At 42.1% G+C, this 15725-nt stretch overlaps 1 protein-coding gene across 1 annotated transcript in view; it reads left to right on the top strand.

The window, feature by feature from the left end:
- The window catches only part of SHISAL1 (shisa like 1), a 150371-nt gene that overhangs the window by 48485 nt on the left and 86161 nt on the right, over nt 1–15725 (top strand). The window lies entirely within an intron of this gene.

Consider the following 15725-nt stretch of genomic DNA (forward strand, 5'->3'; position numbering starts at 1 on the left):
CCAACCTCCTGCTTCTTCCTGGAAAAAAGGCTCTTGCTCTACTGAAATGTGTCTCTTGCTGCAGTTCTTGTTTTGCTAGTGAGGTGTAAGTTGTTGCATAAAGTGTGAGATGCTACCGAGCAGAGCGGTATCTGCTTTCTTGAAACAGGTTTTCAACACACGCTCTCTGTGTGACTCTATACATGCTATGGCTTAGCTCATTATCATTAACTAATGATAAGAAAGAAAGAAAATAAAAGTTAGTTTGCTTAAGAAAGAGCTAAACATGTTCTAATTTAAATTTATTTATACACAATCTGTGCTGCCAGCAACAATTTCAGATGTTTTTTGGGGGGTGGATGTCCTTGCCTTCAGAATCCAAAGACCATTGTCTTTCCAGATTATTTTCTTGTTACTTACAACGAAAGGTAAGAATTTGGCTAAATCTCCTTTCCTTCATTTTTTCCTCATGATCTTTTATTTTTCCTTTCCTCATAAATAGCCATATTACTCTTGGCAAATAATATTCTTAAAGACAACTATGACCATTTCATTTGCATGCCAGTTAGAAGAAAAATAGCTTTGCTTCCTCTCATGTTTCCATGTAATTTCTCTTCCTAAAAATATTTTTTTCTCCCTTTGTGTCTTTCTTCCTGGAAATTTTATTACAAATCAATACTTGAAATCTCCCAAAGAACGCAACATTCTGAATAGGAAAAAACTTGTTAGGATAAATGTCTTCCAAAGAGATTTCTTTTCATAAGAATATAAACACAGAACCTTTCATCAGCATAATAAAACTCAGATCCTCATGGGCCTCTGAGCCTGTCATTATTTTGTGGGATTGAGCTCACCCTCAGCACGTTCCCCACTGACACCGAGCCATGTGGTGCGGGGACACGCTGAGGGAAGGATCCATCCGGAGGGACCTGGGCAGGCTGGAGAGGGGGGACGGGCCAACCTCATGGAGTTCAACAAGGCCAAGGGCAAGGTCCTGCCCATGGGTCGGGGCAATCCCCAACACAAATCCAGGCTGGGCGAGGAGGGGATAGGGATAGGGTGAGGGGTAACGGGTTTAAACTGACAGAGGGCAGATTTAGATGAGATGTAAGGCAGAAATTGTTCCCTGTGAGGGTGGTGAGGCCCTGGCACAGGTTGCCCAGAGAAGCTGTGGCTGCCCCCTCCCTGGAAGGGTTCAAGGCCAGGTTGGACGGGGCTTTGGGCAACCTGGGCTAGTGGAAGGTGTCCCTGCCTGGGGCAGGGGGTGGCACTGGATGGGCTTTAAGGTCCCTTCCAACCCAAACCAGTCTGTGATTTATAAAGATAATGAAGCCCTACGTATGTCATGGCTATGCACTCCTGATCTCATTTGCAATCAGAAGCACTTCAGGTACTGGAGGTACCAGCAGTGCTTAAACTATGAGCTCTTTGAGCAAAGTGCCATTTCATTTGGTCTGTGATTGCACAGTGCCTACCACAGTCTGACCTGGATCTGTGGCTTGGACTCAAAGACAATATACCAACACACATAGTAAATTGCAATGAGAAAACCACTCAGTTCACTTGAGACTGAAGACCCTCGCCCTGTTTTGCAGCAGCGTCTGAGCAGTTAGCATCAGGCTCACGGAGACAGAGATGAGCCTTGGCCGAGCAGCTTCACCACATTCAGAGCTTGGCAAATGATGAAATCATAAGTGTGGTTTGTTTTTTCTTTCCAAGAAGGATTGTCTTGTAGTAAGGCACCACAGAGCATCTCAGGAGATGGAGGTTCAGTTTAGGATCTCTTCTACAGATTTCTTGCAAAAGTTGAGAGAAATCATTTACTTTGTCTCAGCACTAAAGTTCTAAAAAGCAGATTTTGGCGTTTTCTTCTGCTGCTCTTATCTTTTTTAAGCATTATGAGTGATTCTAAATGGGGAGATTAGCTTTGTTTGCCCAGAGTGTAACCCAATGGGAGTCCAGTACCAGTGGGGACGTTAGGCTGTACTGTAGTAGAAATCATGGAAACGTTAGTGATTATTCATCAGTCAGTTACATAATTCAAGGTTAGACACACACTCAGTGCTTTACAAACAGATGAAAGTGTGACACATTTCGAACCAAAGAACGATCTTAGAAAATTATGACATACGGTGTCTACAGTGGAGTGACTCAGACTCATAAATTTTACTAATTATTTATTTACCAAAAATGTGTTTGTTCAACAGTCACAATTCTTCACTGATTAGGCTGATAGTTTAAAAATGGAAAAAATATTGGAAATATAAATATGCTGCAATTCATTGTTTTCAAACAAGATTTTCCATTTTTTGCCTTCAGAATTATTTTAAAGTTGCCAACATTTAATTTAGAAAAAAAAGGATTAAAAAATGAAAGATAACACTTCTGTTCTGGTCAGCCAAAATATTCAGTAATTCCAAAGTATTTCTTTCACAATCTGTGTTACTGAAAAAAAAAAAAAAAAAGTTAAGTTTAGCCCAGTAAAAATGTAAGGTAGCAGACATTCAGCTGGTCTGGCTTAGAACAGGCAATTAGCAGTGAAGTTGGCATATGTTGTTGGTTGGACTATTTAGCTGGCTGGATGTTCTTGGATTTTTTTATAAGCCAAACTATTAAGAAACTGCCTCTACAGATTTCCAGAGCTTTATTGCCACGAATATAAGAGCAAATGTCAAGAACAGAGTCAACTTTCTCAACAATAGTGTGTCTCAAAATGCATAAGGAGCTGTGTTATCATCCACGTTTGCAATTCAATGGGTTTTTTTTTCAATGTTTTTTAATATCAAGGGTGAATTGGATTCTCTTTTAATATAGTGTCTTATAAAAGACAATGTGGTGATAACATGATATTGCAGTTTATTTTCATATCGCTGTATTGTTTAGTATTTCTGAGTCACTAATTATGTTTGACAATGCCTAGTGTATCGAGTAATACTGCCATTCAATCAGAATTGAAAGGCTGGCTCCACTTTGACAAAATAACAAGCTCCTTTTATTGCCAAATACAGCCCTGTACATTTTAATGGGCTCATATTGATCATAGGGGCAGAAGACATTACTGAATGCTGCTCAGCAGAAATTACAGAAATGTTATGTAGGAGAAGACAGCATGGCTTGAGAGACAATTCTCCCAATATATCTTTCTGCTGTCTTATTTCCTGGGCAAGCACAAAGGCCTTGTTGGCTATGTCTTATTGTCCTCCTCTGTGCTCTGACAATGATACACCAAAAATACTCTCTCAGCATAAATCACCCAGTTTCTACCGGAGGCAGGGGTACTGTGAACGTACATCTTGCATAAATTAATGAAGTCAATCATATTGTTTTGTCTCTGTAAGTGAAAGGCAAGTTCAGTTTGTCAGACTGCAGCACCACCAACCTAGCCTGACTTCTCTCTAACCTGTCTTAGGTGGAAGAATGAAAATGGAAAGTTGTTTTAAATACTGCATGCTCACCTTGTGGTTTCAACAAAAACTGCATCTCTCCCTTCTCTCTTCCTTGGCTGAGGTTGATGTTTGCCTGCCAACGCACAGAGCATTTGTTGTTCCAGACTGTAGTAAGCTGACATTTTGGCAAAGCAATTTTTTTTCTTATGAAGGAACGAATTGGACCCTTTAGCAGCTTTTTTGTCATAGATAGTCCAGGTGAGCTACAAACTTGAATTTATCATGAACAGTGTGTACTTTCTTCAGAGGAACCAACACCAGCCATGGCTGTTCCTTGAATCCATGTCTCAGTTTTCATGGTGATGCCAATTTAAGGTACTGCAAGAGCAAAAAGAGTGAGATCAGCAACGAGATTTGCCTGTAGATGAAGTACACGGTGTAAGTACCTCCTAGAGCTAAACCACCAGACTCACTGAACCAGGAGCGTGACTTAACAAAAATAATGATTTTGTGTAGCCTGTAGGTCTCCCTGCTGATTCTATATTTGAAATTGTGTCTTTCCAAACTCAAATAGTATTTCAATTGGTGCTGCTCTGAAAGATCTTTATATGTGTATCTACTATAAAAAGGAACAAAATTAACCTTAAAAATACATTTTGTAATGAACCATAGATGCTTTCTTCTGTCTAGTATTGTTGAAAATGTAGTCAGGAGGCTTATCTTGAAGGGAAAATAGGGTCATTTTTTAGGGGAGACACAATTTAATACAGCAACCTCAAAATTAAAACATCTATCATCATTTAGACTGCAAATAACACTGGAAATACTGATTTCAGTAAGACAGTAGTAGAACGGGGTATCCTACTGCTAAAATCACGCTTGTCAGGAAATTGAAGACACTGGGAATTTCGTTTGGCTTCGTGATCCCTGCATTGTCACACCACATTCCCTAAATACAGCCAGAGTTAATTGTAAGTTGTGCTGTGGCCTGTGCTACGTGCATCGGCTTTGTGACGGCAGCATATTCTGTTCACTTTAATCTGTAGCTCTTATGTTAAACTATTTAGTTTTCTGCTGGTTTACACTGTGGTACAACGCTATTTCATATCTAGGGGGGCCTGTGATGCAATGTGAGGTGGTGTGCCCTTTGAAAGGCCGTACACGTCAGCCGAGTTGACAGCTGAGTATTGCCTGTAGAGCAGAAGCCTGGTGCTCGTGCTCTCTGTAGCCAGCGTGTGATAGCTGAGAGTGGGTGGAGACCCCCCTTCCATCACTGCAGACGAGCCATGCAAAGATTGGTGACCTGATATCTCAGGACCAGCATTTCTCATCTTCCTCCATTTCAACCAAGGCCCATGAGAAAAATGGGAGCCCAGAATTTCTGAAAATCAGACTCTTCAAGCCCTATGTCCTGCACCTGTTCAAACCAGTATTTTCATGGATTTCAGTGGAAGGAGCACAGTCCTTTGAATTTTAAATTAGAAAGTCCTTTATCAAGGTACTGGCTGAGAGCAACGGATCTACGTTGTGTTGTATCAGTCGGACACATGGATCTAGAGACGTTAAGACCAAAAAAATCTGAATTCTTGGCCCCTTCCCTCTTAGGTGATTGTTTACAGCTCATCAAGGATAAAGTACCTAAATTGACAATATTCTACCAACTTATTTCGGGGGGGGGGGGAAAGGTGGAACCTCTTTGTTTGTCAAAGGAGTAGAAGGAAATTATAGAGATGGAGAGAAATCAAGGGGCCTTCTAATATTTATGTTGATATATGTCATGGGTAACATTGCTGAAACCAAAGAGACAAGCTGGTAGTAGCAAAGGGTTAAGGAGGGTCACAGGGTGGAGAAGGCTGGCTAGTTAGCTGGGGATCTTCACACACCCTACAGCTGTATGAAATTGGCTGTGGCTCACGTGGTTTCAGATGGTTTCACTGCCTGACCGTGTCACGGGCAATGCCACCACAATCACTGTTCTCGGGGAAGTGGGAAACGTCCTAAATTTATGCCAGCTTTATGAATCTACAGCTGCCTTCCATGAAAGATAAACCAGACCCTGTGGACAGACACAAATCGCTAGCCTACTGCTGTATTACCCTGACAACTGTTTTTTCTATAGAAGCCTAATAAGTATATACAGGCTTCCAAAATAAATAATATCTACTGAGCAGCAAATAGAAGTTGTTTTGTAATGCTGGTCATAAAGCTGAGCAGAAAGCTCAGCTGTTAGGTCTTATTTCTATAATGTGGTGTTTCATTATGATCAGGGGGACCTTTTTTTTTTTTTTGCACCCACACAGCCACAAACACTTTTGGAATTTTAGCTCAAGGGAGTGAAAATCCAGCGTGGCCTTTGTTCCTTTTCAGAAGAGGTTAACAGTGTCCACACTAATGGGAAAATGCTTCACATTCTCCCTGGAAGAAGCCTGGGAGAAGAGTTTGTCCCATGGAGGACTTACCCATTTTGCCTTTATCAGTGGCCCGTGAGAATTTGTTCTGCTGCATGTTAGAAATGTATTTTTTTTTATACTTGTACTGTTTCCATGACCAGCTAGCAGACTGGAAAAAATATATTGCATTGGGGGGTTTAGGGATTTGGATGGCACCATCATGGTGTTTGTAGACAGGCACTGACATATTTTATATTTTTGGTTCAGACACTTGTTCTTTTGGAGTATAATGGACCACAGCAAGCAAGCTCCTCATTTTAAGTTAGATAAGCTGGGAGAGGGGGAAGCAGCTGAAAAAATAGGAGAGGTTACAATTTCATTATATGATCTTCTTTTTGAATTCATTTGATCATTTAAATTTCGTGGGTGTCAGACAAGGTGGTATTGAGTGTCTAGTGAAGGGGAGCTTTCTCTGCACATTGAAGTTCTCTCACAATACTCAGATGTTTCTTTCAAAAACTGTGATTGAAGAGTTTTTTGAGAAAGTACATTAAATGTACTGCTCCTCCCTTCTCCCTCACTTAGAGACAGAGAGAGTTAAAAGCTGCCTGCTAGAAGACAGACAGAATAAACCCTTATAGTAACTGAAAACATTAGGAAGATATAGATGCATATATACATAAAATCCAGGGGAAGTGACTATCTTTAATAAATATTTCTTACAGTATTTGCAATTCAAATGTTATATTGGTGTGTGAGTGCTAGAGAGAGACCTAAAATGAAAATGACTGGAAAGTAACTATTTTTATTGCAGACAGAAAGAAATGTACAACTTAATCAAACAGCATACACAATGAAAAGCAAATTAGATTTCTGAAACTCTTCCTGGTTTTAGTGACTCCCATGTGGCATTTGCAACATGAGCATGCAAACTTGTTTATTTTATAAATAGCAGGCCAATTCCTTACATCGTCCCCATTCTCCTCGTGCCACTCTAGCACCATAGGTGATGATATGTTGATTTAACAGCTGCTGTCTCAGCCCGCCTGCAAAGGGGCATCATCTCCCTTCAGCTGCATCCAGCATAGAGTGAGCTAGAGGAAGGAGGAGGGTCGATCACGGACAGAATATAATTTACTGGTTTGAGCTGGGTGAGGGGCAAAACCAGGCACAGGCAGCTGCGTGGGAAAGAGCATCATCTCTGGGCTGCTCTGGAATGTCAAGGGGGAGCTGAAAGATGGTGTAGGTGAAGGGACCAGAGACCGAGTCTGCCTGGCACCTTAAGACATAATTATTTTCCTTTACAAAATACAAGACACTCTCACATTTTAATCATAATACCCAATGACATGTGAGATGGGTTAGAAATATTGCCAGAAAGGAGGACTTTATACCTCACTAGTGATACAGATGCAAATTGATCACCCCAGAGAGGTTGCCTGGGAGCCCCTTTAACCAATGGCGAGCATTTCTCACTATTCTTCAGCATTTCTGTCTTCTAAGTATTTTTGACTTTGTAACATCAAGGAACTTGGCAGTGACTCATGTAATCTGAGTTTCCCCCCCGCCATCTCTCCCATCAGTTCCCTGGGTGATCCTGAACAAGTTACTTCATTAATTTTAATTGGATGCTGTCATGAGAAAAGGCTTGTAGGGCTGGGCTGCAAGTCTGCAGTCATTCAATCCTTGTTCAGGCAAATTCCTATTAATTCTAGTGGGAATTTTCTCTGTGTCAAGACTGCAAGATTTGCCACAACTGCATGTGCTTAAAAGGCTGCAGCAGTTGGATATAGTTTCTGGTCACTTGAAGGTTTATTAGAATCTGCTATTAATCTGCTATCTTCTTGTCTGCCACTTGAACAAATACAAAAAGACCCTTCCTCAGTCTTCACTGGCTGATTCCAGTCACAGCAGGCATTGCCAAGTGAGGCTGTATTGCTGTTAGCAGCTCTGCCTAGTCCATTCAAACTCTGGGCAAGTCTTGGCCATGAAGGAAAAAGCACAAAATAATGTGTGATTTTGTTTTATTCCCCGACCGTTGTGCAGCAAAAACAAGCAGGTAGATACATTTCCCCAGAAAATCTTAACGTTTGTGTTCCCATCTCCAACTGGGCTGTGAACAGCCCAAGAGAAGGCGGCCAGGCTGGCTTCAATTGCAGGAGAAATCTATCCAAATGTGATCCTTCAGCAGAGGAAAACGGAGAGAGTTTAAATAATTCTTACAAGTTTCTTAAGAATATTGCAAATAAATGGAATGTGGAAATACAAGGTTAGAATGTGAGCGTTCCTGATTTACATAGCTTTGTAGAGCAAATACTGCTATTATAGTTAAAGCCGTGACAGCTACCAATTAAACAATATCCTTTTAAATGCAGGAGTATTACAAAAATACAAGAAGAGTCAGAAAAAACTATTGGAACTGTGTAAAATAAAAGATAAAAATTAAAACTATTTATTATGATGATGATGTTCCACCTGGATTCTCTGCAATTCCTCTCGGGAATTGGTCCTCAGGAGGCTGGGACAAGCTCTTGACACGTGGGAGGGGTGAGGAGGATCTATTTGTGAACGTTTACCCTCAAAACTGAGAAATAGCTCTGCAAATGCTTGTGACTTCTCTTTATTTACTCATTTGTACATTTTCCTTTGCAAGCGTGCCCTCCCCAAGAGAGTGGCCAGAATTCCCATGGGCATGACCAGTCCCGCTGGTAGCGTTCCCTGGCTGCCTCGAGAGGGCTTTAGTGTGAGAGTTGTCTCAACAGGATTGAGAAACCCGGACGTGTAAATGCCACCGGGCGTTTGGGTAAGAAGCAACCACAGTCGCTGTCACCACGGTTGGCATTCAAGACCTCCAGCCCTCTAATTCTGCACAGACTTTATACAGGAGCCCTGAGAGCCTTACAGTGAACTGGCTTCTGTTTCATCCCGTACAGTTTCCTGGGTGTTGTCTTGTTGAGCTGCTCCTCTTCCTCCTTTGATTCTCCCTATGTTTCTACATTTTTCTTCTGCAAACCCTTCTTACCTGCTGCTCTTCTGACACTCTGAAACACTTTATCTTCCCAGCCTCACCTTACCTTTCCAACATCTCTTCTCCCCTAACCCCCAAACCTGATGTTTCTCCCTTTCCCTGAGCCCCTCCCCTCCCACATACTGCCCCAGTGTCCAGGGTGCTCTCCCTGTTTATGCACAGTGAGCAACTCAGCACAATGGGCATCGCTTGGTGTTAGGCAGCCCGAGTGTAACTCAACACTGACTGATGCTTTCTGGCAAAATACAGTTTATGTTGTGAGAAGGAAGAAGAAATTAGCCAAAATAAATCAAAATCTCCCCCAAAACCAGCAAGCAAAACAGTCTTCTATTTTTGTGAAAATTATGGAAATACAAGCTTAATATTATGACATCAACTGGCTAGTAATTACTGCTTACAGACAGTTATATTGTTTAATGTATTTCATCCTGAAAAAAATTCCTCTAGTCATTGTTCACAGAACACCATAGAAGTGCAGCCATCATTTAGCAAAGAACAGCAAAACTGCAACATCTTATTAGATTTGTGTTGAAGAGAACATGGACCTTTGTTTTAGAAGTCTCGCTTATAATCCTTTCCCGTAGGAAGACACGCAGAGCAGTATTTATCTAGCTCAGACAGAAGTGGACACATTTCAACCTCTGCTTCCAGAAAAAGCAGGAATTTCTAAAGTGCTCAGGTCACTGCTCCTTGCTTTCTCCCTGGGTTTGGCTACCAGTCCGTCGGTCAAAACAGTTTCTTCCATTTTCTGTCAGTGATACGTGGTGTCTTAACGGAGGTGTGCCACCCCAAAAAAAATATTTTATTCCTCAAAATACACAGTGGCCCAAGAATGCATGGTTAAGGGACTGAAATACAAAGTAACCTACTTCTGCTTCTTTCACTAACAAAAAGTTGTCTGTTATAAATAACCAAGAGGGGAAGGAGCAGCATGAAGCAAGCAAATTTGTATTGAAGTTGCACTTCAAAGTGAGGATAACATTTTCTAATACATCTGTGACCCAGATCCTCAAGGATACGTAGCTGTTTTACTCTGATGCTTAAATAATTTTAAGGATATGGGCACAGATGATTTAGAAGGACACCTAAATATCTGTCCTCAAAAACGCCTGTGGTTGGCGTCTCCATTTTTGCAAAGGTTTGCAAAGGAGAAAATACTGAAGAGCATGTAATCCAGTGCGTAGCAGAGAAATGAAAACGCTGTGTGAGCTCAAGAGAATGTCTAGAAAATACCCAGCCCCTGGTGAAAGCAGCGGGGCAGTCCGGGGCGCTGGCTCTCACAGGTATTTCTGTGCATGGCTGCAGTACGTGTAGAGGGGAGGGTACAGCCGTACCGTCAGGGAGAAGTGTGCCATCACAGGGAGGGGGACCCATCCCAGTTTCCATTTCAGGCAGGAGAAGAACTTTACAGTGAAGTTAAAAATTTCCTTTTCTAGTCCATCAGTAAGAAATCCTGAAGAGGAGGACGGAATTCTCTTCTGGATGTTATCACTCATTAGTATATGGGAGATTTTGATTACGAGCCATGTCATTAATAGGAGAGGCACATTCACTGTATGCAAATCCTAGCCCAAGGATGGCAATCTAAAGCCTGTGAGCGTGAAATATTGTGCAGGAGAAGCCTATTTGCATGATAGTTCTATAGTTTATTTTCTCTGTATGCCTGCTCTGCACCAACAGATTCTGTGGAGATTGAATATGAAGGAAAACATAAGGAACTCCGCAAAGCATGCTTCAGTCTCTGGGTTCAGCTCACATTCAAACCCCTTTCACCCAGCTTCTGCAGTTCATTACCATATAGTAGAAAAATCCCTTTGCTGGCATGGCTTGATGTTGTACTGCATGTTTCTCATTCAAATACTTTCTCTTTTTTTTTACTTTTTTTTTTTTTTTTTTCCCAGTGAATACTAACTTCAGGGAATATTTCCAGTGAAGTGCTAAGATATAAACGATGTAAATCTTTATTATAGTGCAAAGAGTAGGAAGATCCAACACCGTGGCCTTTTCTGTTGAGCAGTATGTTTTGACATTTTCAGTGGTTTAGGTTCTCTCTGTAATAACAAGGATTAATATGATGTGCCTACAAAGAGATTACATGAATGAGTTGCACAGGAGATTAGGGGGAAATCTCATTTTGTGCACCCATCAACATAGAATCTTTTCTGACTCAAAGAAAAGCAGCCTTCCTTTTCTCCCTCATCAGACCAGATCCTTAAATATCCTCCAGCTATGAGGACTGAAAGAGACCGGGGAACCCAAAGCTAACCTGTATTCTCAGTAAAATTCTAAACAATCTGTCCTGCAAAGGTCACTTCCCCCAGCTAAGCGATACGGCGTGAGTCAGTCCCGCGTGTCTCTCATGTGTGCCACCCTCCAAACCCCATAAAGTGAGCACGCAGTGAGGGAGCTCGCTGTAGCAGAGCTCCTGCTGGTTTATAGTAAGCAAAACACAATAATACAAATTCCTTCTCATTTGGAGAACCTTAAAATACTTGACAAACAATATGTCCCGCAGCACATCTGGGAGACTAGATGGTTTTGTGTTGATGTTATGGATAGCTAAACTAAAACGTGTTCCACTTGTCAAGGGTGCCCAGAGAATCAAAGGCCTGGGAAGAAAAACCCACCAATTCCCAAGAATCTTGTGCTGTAGCTACAAGAAAACCCACTGTGTTTGCTATCCTCCCTGCTTTGGTTTAGTGTTTCCCAGTAAAATATAGTCATTGCACATCTGTGTAGCTCTTTCCACGTCAAAGGTCTCAGACTCATTTACAAAATTGTGAAAGATACACTTCAGCAATAACAATCTCACCCCTTAAGCGTGGCCATATTTGGAACGAAACACAGCCACTGTTCAACAACCCGACTCTGTGTAATAATCTCGGACAGAAAGTGAACAGTGACAAAATGAAACTTGTGGAAAAACTATTAGCTGATATGCATTGTACAATAATTTAAACCGTAAATTGTGGAGACTAGAAAACTTGTCCCAGCGTTTGCTCTCATTTCTCTTCACGCTTCCCATTCATTTTGCATAACTACTTATATTGCAATTGTTCTTCCATCACTTTTTTCTTTTACTAGGGATTCCACATCCAAGTCCAAATACTGCATCTTGCTGCCTCTCTTTTTTCATAACTGGAAGGGTTTGGCTGGACACTGTGGCCACAAAGACCTATTTGGATTTCGTAGAGCCAAATTCTCTTTCTTTCTTTTTTTCTTTCTTTCTTTCTTTCCACTTCCTCCCTCCTCTCTCCATCAACACAAAGTTATACAGTCCCATCCAGCTCTGACTCTTTTGGAACTTCTCTGCTGTGCACAGAATGCTCCCAAAGGGTGGGTTGTCTTTGAAAAAACGGCGCCCTGACGGAAAAGTATAAAGATACCTTTGCTTTTAATGTCAGACAGGAACGTGGCTCCAGCTCTCCACCCTCTGTAACACAATGTAAAAGCACAGATCTATTAACCTTTTGGGAACAATGGAAATCAGACATTTTCTCCTAGGCAATCAGCAGAAAGAGCAAAAAGTCTCTAAAAGATGAGAGAGAGAGAGAGGCTTCACAGAGCTATTGAGTGATAATCCACCCATTGCATAATATTTCGATGACAAGTGTTAATGGGCTTTAAATGTCAGGTGTTGTAACATAACCCACTGTCTACACAAAGAAGTAACCAATATTTTGTATTTGCTTACACAGAAATAGTTACCCTCCTGTCTTTCCCTTCTGAAGAGCAGCTGGCTGGGGTGCGTGTGAGTGGGAGAGAGGTGCCGCAGTCTGACTTGCTTAGCAATCAAGAGGAGGAGAGAGCATCCTGGATTCGCAGTAGGCTGCTCTGTGGGAGGAGGAGTGAATGTCCTTCCCTCCTTGATAACAGCGTTAATGCCAAGCCCACACATCCGTGTGTGTTCTGAGGTGGATTTATCAGTACAAGCCCTTTCCACGAGCTAGCACAGCAGAGGCTTCTGCGCTGGGCGATGTTGTGACCTGCTCTGCTTCCCTAGACGGGGGCTTGAGAGTGAATGTGTGTATCTGTGTACGTGTGCCTCCGTGTGTGTGTGAATCACACAGTTAGATGTCCTTGCACTGCTGTAATTAACCATGGTTTTACCTCTGTTAACTTCTTTTCCTCTTTTTGGAAACCCCAGCTAATTAAAACGATAACAGAATGTTTATGCTGTAGCTAGTCCTTTCCAAAGCCATGGCTCCAGCAATGTCTACAGAAGTATATGCCAGTGTTCTTGGTTCTCAGGCACTTTTAAAATATCAGTTTCTTCTTGCAAATGAAACACACATCCATATATACAGCCTGGACAGCAACAGTGAGGCCTGTCCCTGAGTCATTTCCTTGACATTTAGTTCTGAAAACCATCTTTGGCAATCTTTCAGGACCATGTGGTAGCCAGGGCCATGTCCAAACCACCTGAGTTTGGCCTTCCCTGATGGCAGTCAGCACTTGGATTGTTAATTCACTACAGATGTCAACACTTCTCATCTGGAAGGATCTAATGCCTTGGGTGTACCTTGTTAGCATGCAAGTCCCTCGCAAAAAAAAAAAATCCATGCAAGTTCCCCCTGGAGAATATTGAAAAATGACTGAAACAATACTTGAAAACACTCTTTTTTCCAAATTCTGTGTGGAAACAGCGTGCATTTCGTATTGTAATAGTCCAATGAAAACTATTTAAAATGCTAAGAAACGTGAATCAGCCACTTCAGAACCGAATCTGATGCTGACACGTGCTGTACCTCCGCACTCGTAAGGCATTATTGAGATTTCCTGACGTGGCCTTGGAAAAAAGCTGTGTGGATGTTAACAGTTATACAGAGGGTGAAAGCACGTGGAATTCCAAGGACGGAATAATACAGCCTTGTTGGCTTTGGCAAAGTACAATTTTTAGTGATGAAAACCTGAGAAATTTGGGGTCAGTCCCACAAAGGCTTACACATGTGCTTATCTTTATGCATAACTCATGCGTGCAAATCATTACAGCATTTGGCCTCTGACACGGCTGCTTCAGCAGAGCGTTTTGTGCTGCAAAGCCCAGGGTGTGATCTTGTCCTTGCTGAAGTTAGTGGGACTTTCCATGTGAGCAGTTATTTATGTGAGCCAGCAGAGCTGGCCCGTAAGTGGCTAAAATAGTAAATTAGCTACTCAGATGTTGTGAACTTTAACGTAGCGCTTTCCTCCAAGTTCAGAGGGGAAAAAAAGGAATCTTTGAATAGCAGCTCTATGCTATTTTTCATGATTGTATTATTTACTGTGGTATCGACCCAAAGCCCAAATGAGATTCCCATTCAAGGCTTCTTTATACCACACTTACGCAAGCAATCACTGCTTGGAGTCTAACCATCTTTTGTATTTTTATATAGAGCTTTAAATTTGAAACCTTAAAGTAGGATAGGCTTAATCAGGAACACTGCTGAACTGGGCAAACCTGGTCTTAATACCAGTTCCAGCACTGGTTTAGGCAGGATTGGTAGAGAAATCACTCGCGTGTCTTCTGTTTAGTGTCACTCCATACCAAGATATATAGTTGAAGTTTACACGGTGACAGAAGTCATGATTTTAAACAGCTTTTATTATATGAGACAGGAGTGCCAGAGCAGGAAGACTTGTAGCTATTTAAAAAAATAAGTGTCTACTAACTACCTAAAATCTAAGATTGGTTTTATTTTATGTTTACTGCAAGAGAGTTGTACAACATCAAGCAGATGATGATGAGGCTGTTGGGACACAAGCATTTGGTTGCTGCACCTGGCATTAGCATGGGATGGCAGAATCACTGATCAGGATTTAATTTTGATTTCTTGTCCTAATTTGCATTTCCTGTTACTGTTCGTTGCGTTTCACCGCTGTGGGTTTGAGATCTGACCAAAAGCTGATTGAAAGCTCAAACCAGGAAAAGTCCAGCATTTCTTTCTCTCCTCTAAAAAGAGACAAACAAAAATAAACACCCTCCCTCCCGCTCTTTCCCCTCACCCATATACCCCCTTGGAAATGTCTGCTCCTCAGGAAATAGGCATGAGGAATACGGAACCATTTGTGTCTTATTTAAAGGAGACTCTGGCCATAGCTTTTCCTCTGGTCACTCACAACAATGAGAGGGATGAGGGTGAGAGCGTGTCACTCTCATGGAAGGAGAAGCCCAGAAAAAGAGGAGCGGCTGGAGCCTGAGTACCTCAGAAGAATGGCTTTGAATCTTTGTGTCCATGTGGGAAGAGCTTCCTTGATACCATCTGCTTAAAAAGAAAAAAAAAAAAAAAAGGAAAAATAGGGAGTAGAACAGCTTATTGCCCTTGTCCTTTCAGGGTTTGGTGAAATGGAAGAATCAGCAATACTATGGAATTGTAAGAAAAAACCAAACGGATGAACTGGTGGTCCACCATTGCTGTGCTCTGTCGTTATTTTATGGAAAAATACCGGTGGCCCACCCAGTCCTAAGGAGCTTTATGTGGTGTCTGTAACAGCCAGTGCAGCGGGACAGCGCGGCCCCATTGACGCGGCTGCGTAACGAGACATCCCGCTCTGAGACGTCGGCACGAGCTGACAGGGGCCCTCCGTTTCTCTTTGAATCAACTTGCAGTTTTTAAACAACTGCCTCAATTTGCTGATCGGAAGGGAGTGGTGGTTTATGTTCTTGCCCGATCCGAGAAGCGCCTCTGCGCTCGCTCCCCTCCGTGGGCAGCCCGGGGTGGAAACTGCACCCAGAAACACGGTGTTTCACACAAAACTCTGAATTCAAACACATGGGGGAGAGAGACTGGGGTTAAGAAATGATGCTTTACTTCCTCCAGATCATAATTACAGGGAAGCCGTTTAGAACATCCAGATGATGTTATCAAGCAGCCTCGTTGGAACACAGCTCCATCCCCAACAGTCAATAGCGTCCATGGGGTGGGCATGAGTCATCACGAGAGCGGCTGCGGAGCTCCCCGCTCG

The sequence above is a fragment of the Strix uralensis genome, chromosome 5, assembly GCF_047716275.1.
Source record: "Strix uralensis isolate ZFMK-TIS-50842 chromosome 5, bStrUra1, whole genome shotgun sequence".
NCBI lineage: Eukaryota > Metazoa > Chordata > Aves > Strigiformes > Strigidae > Strix > Strix uralensis.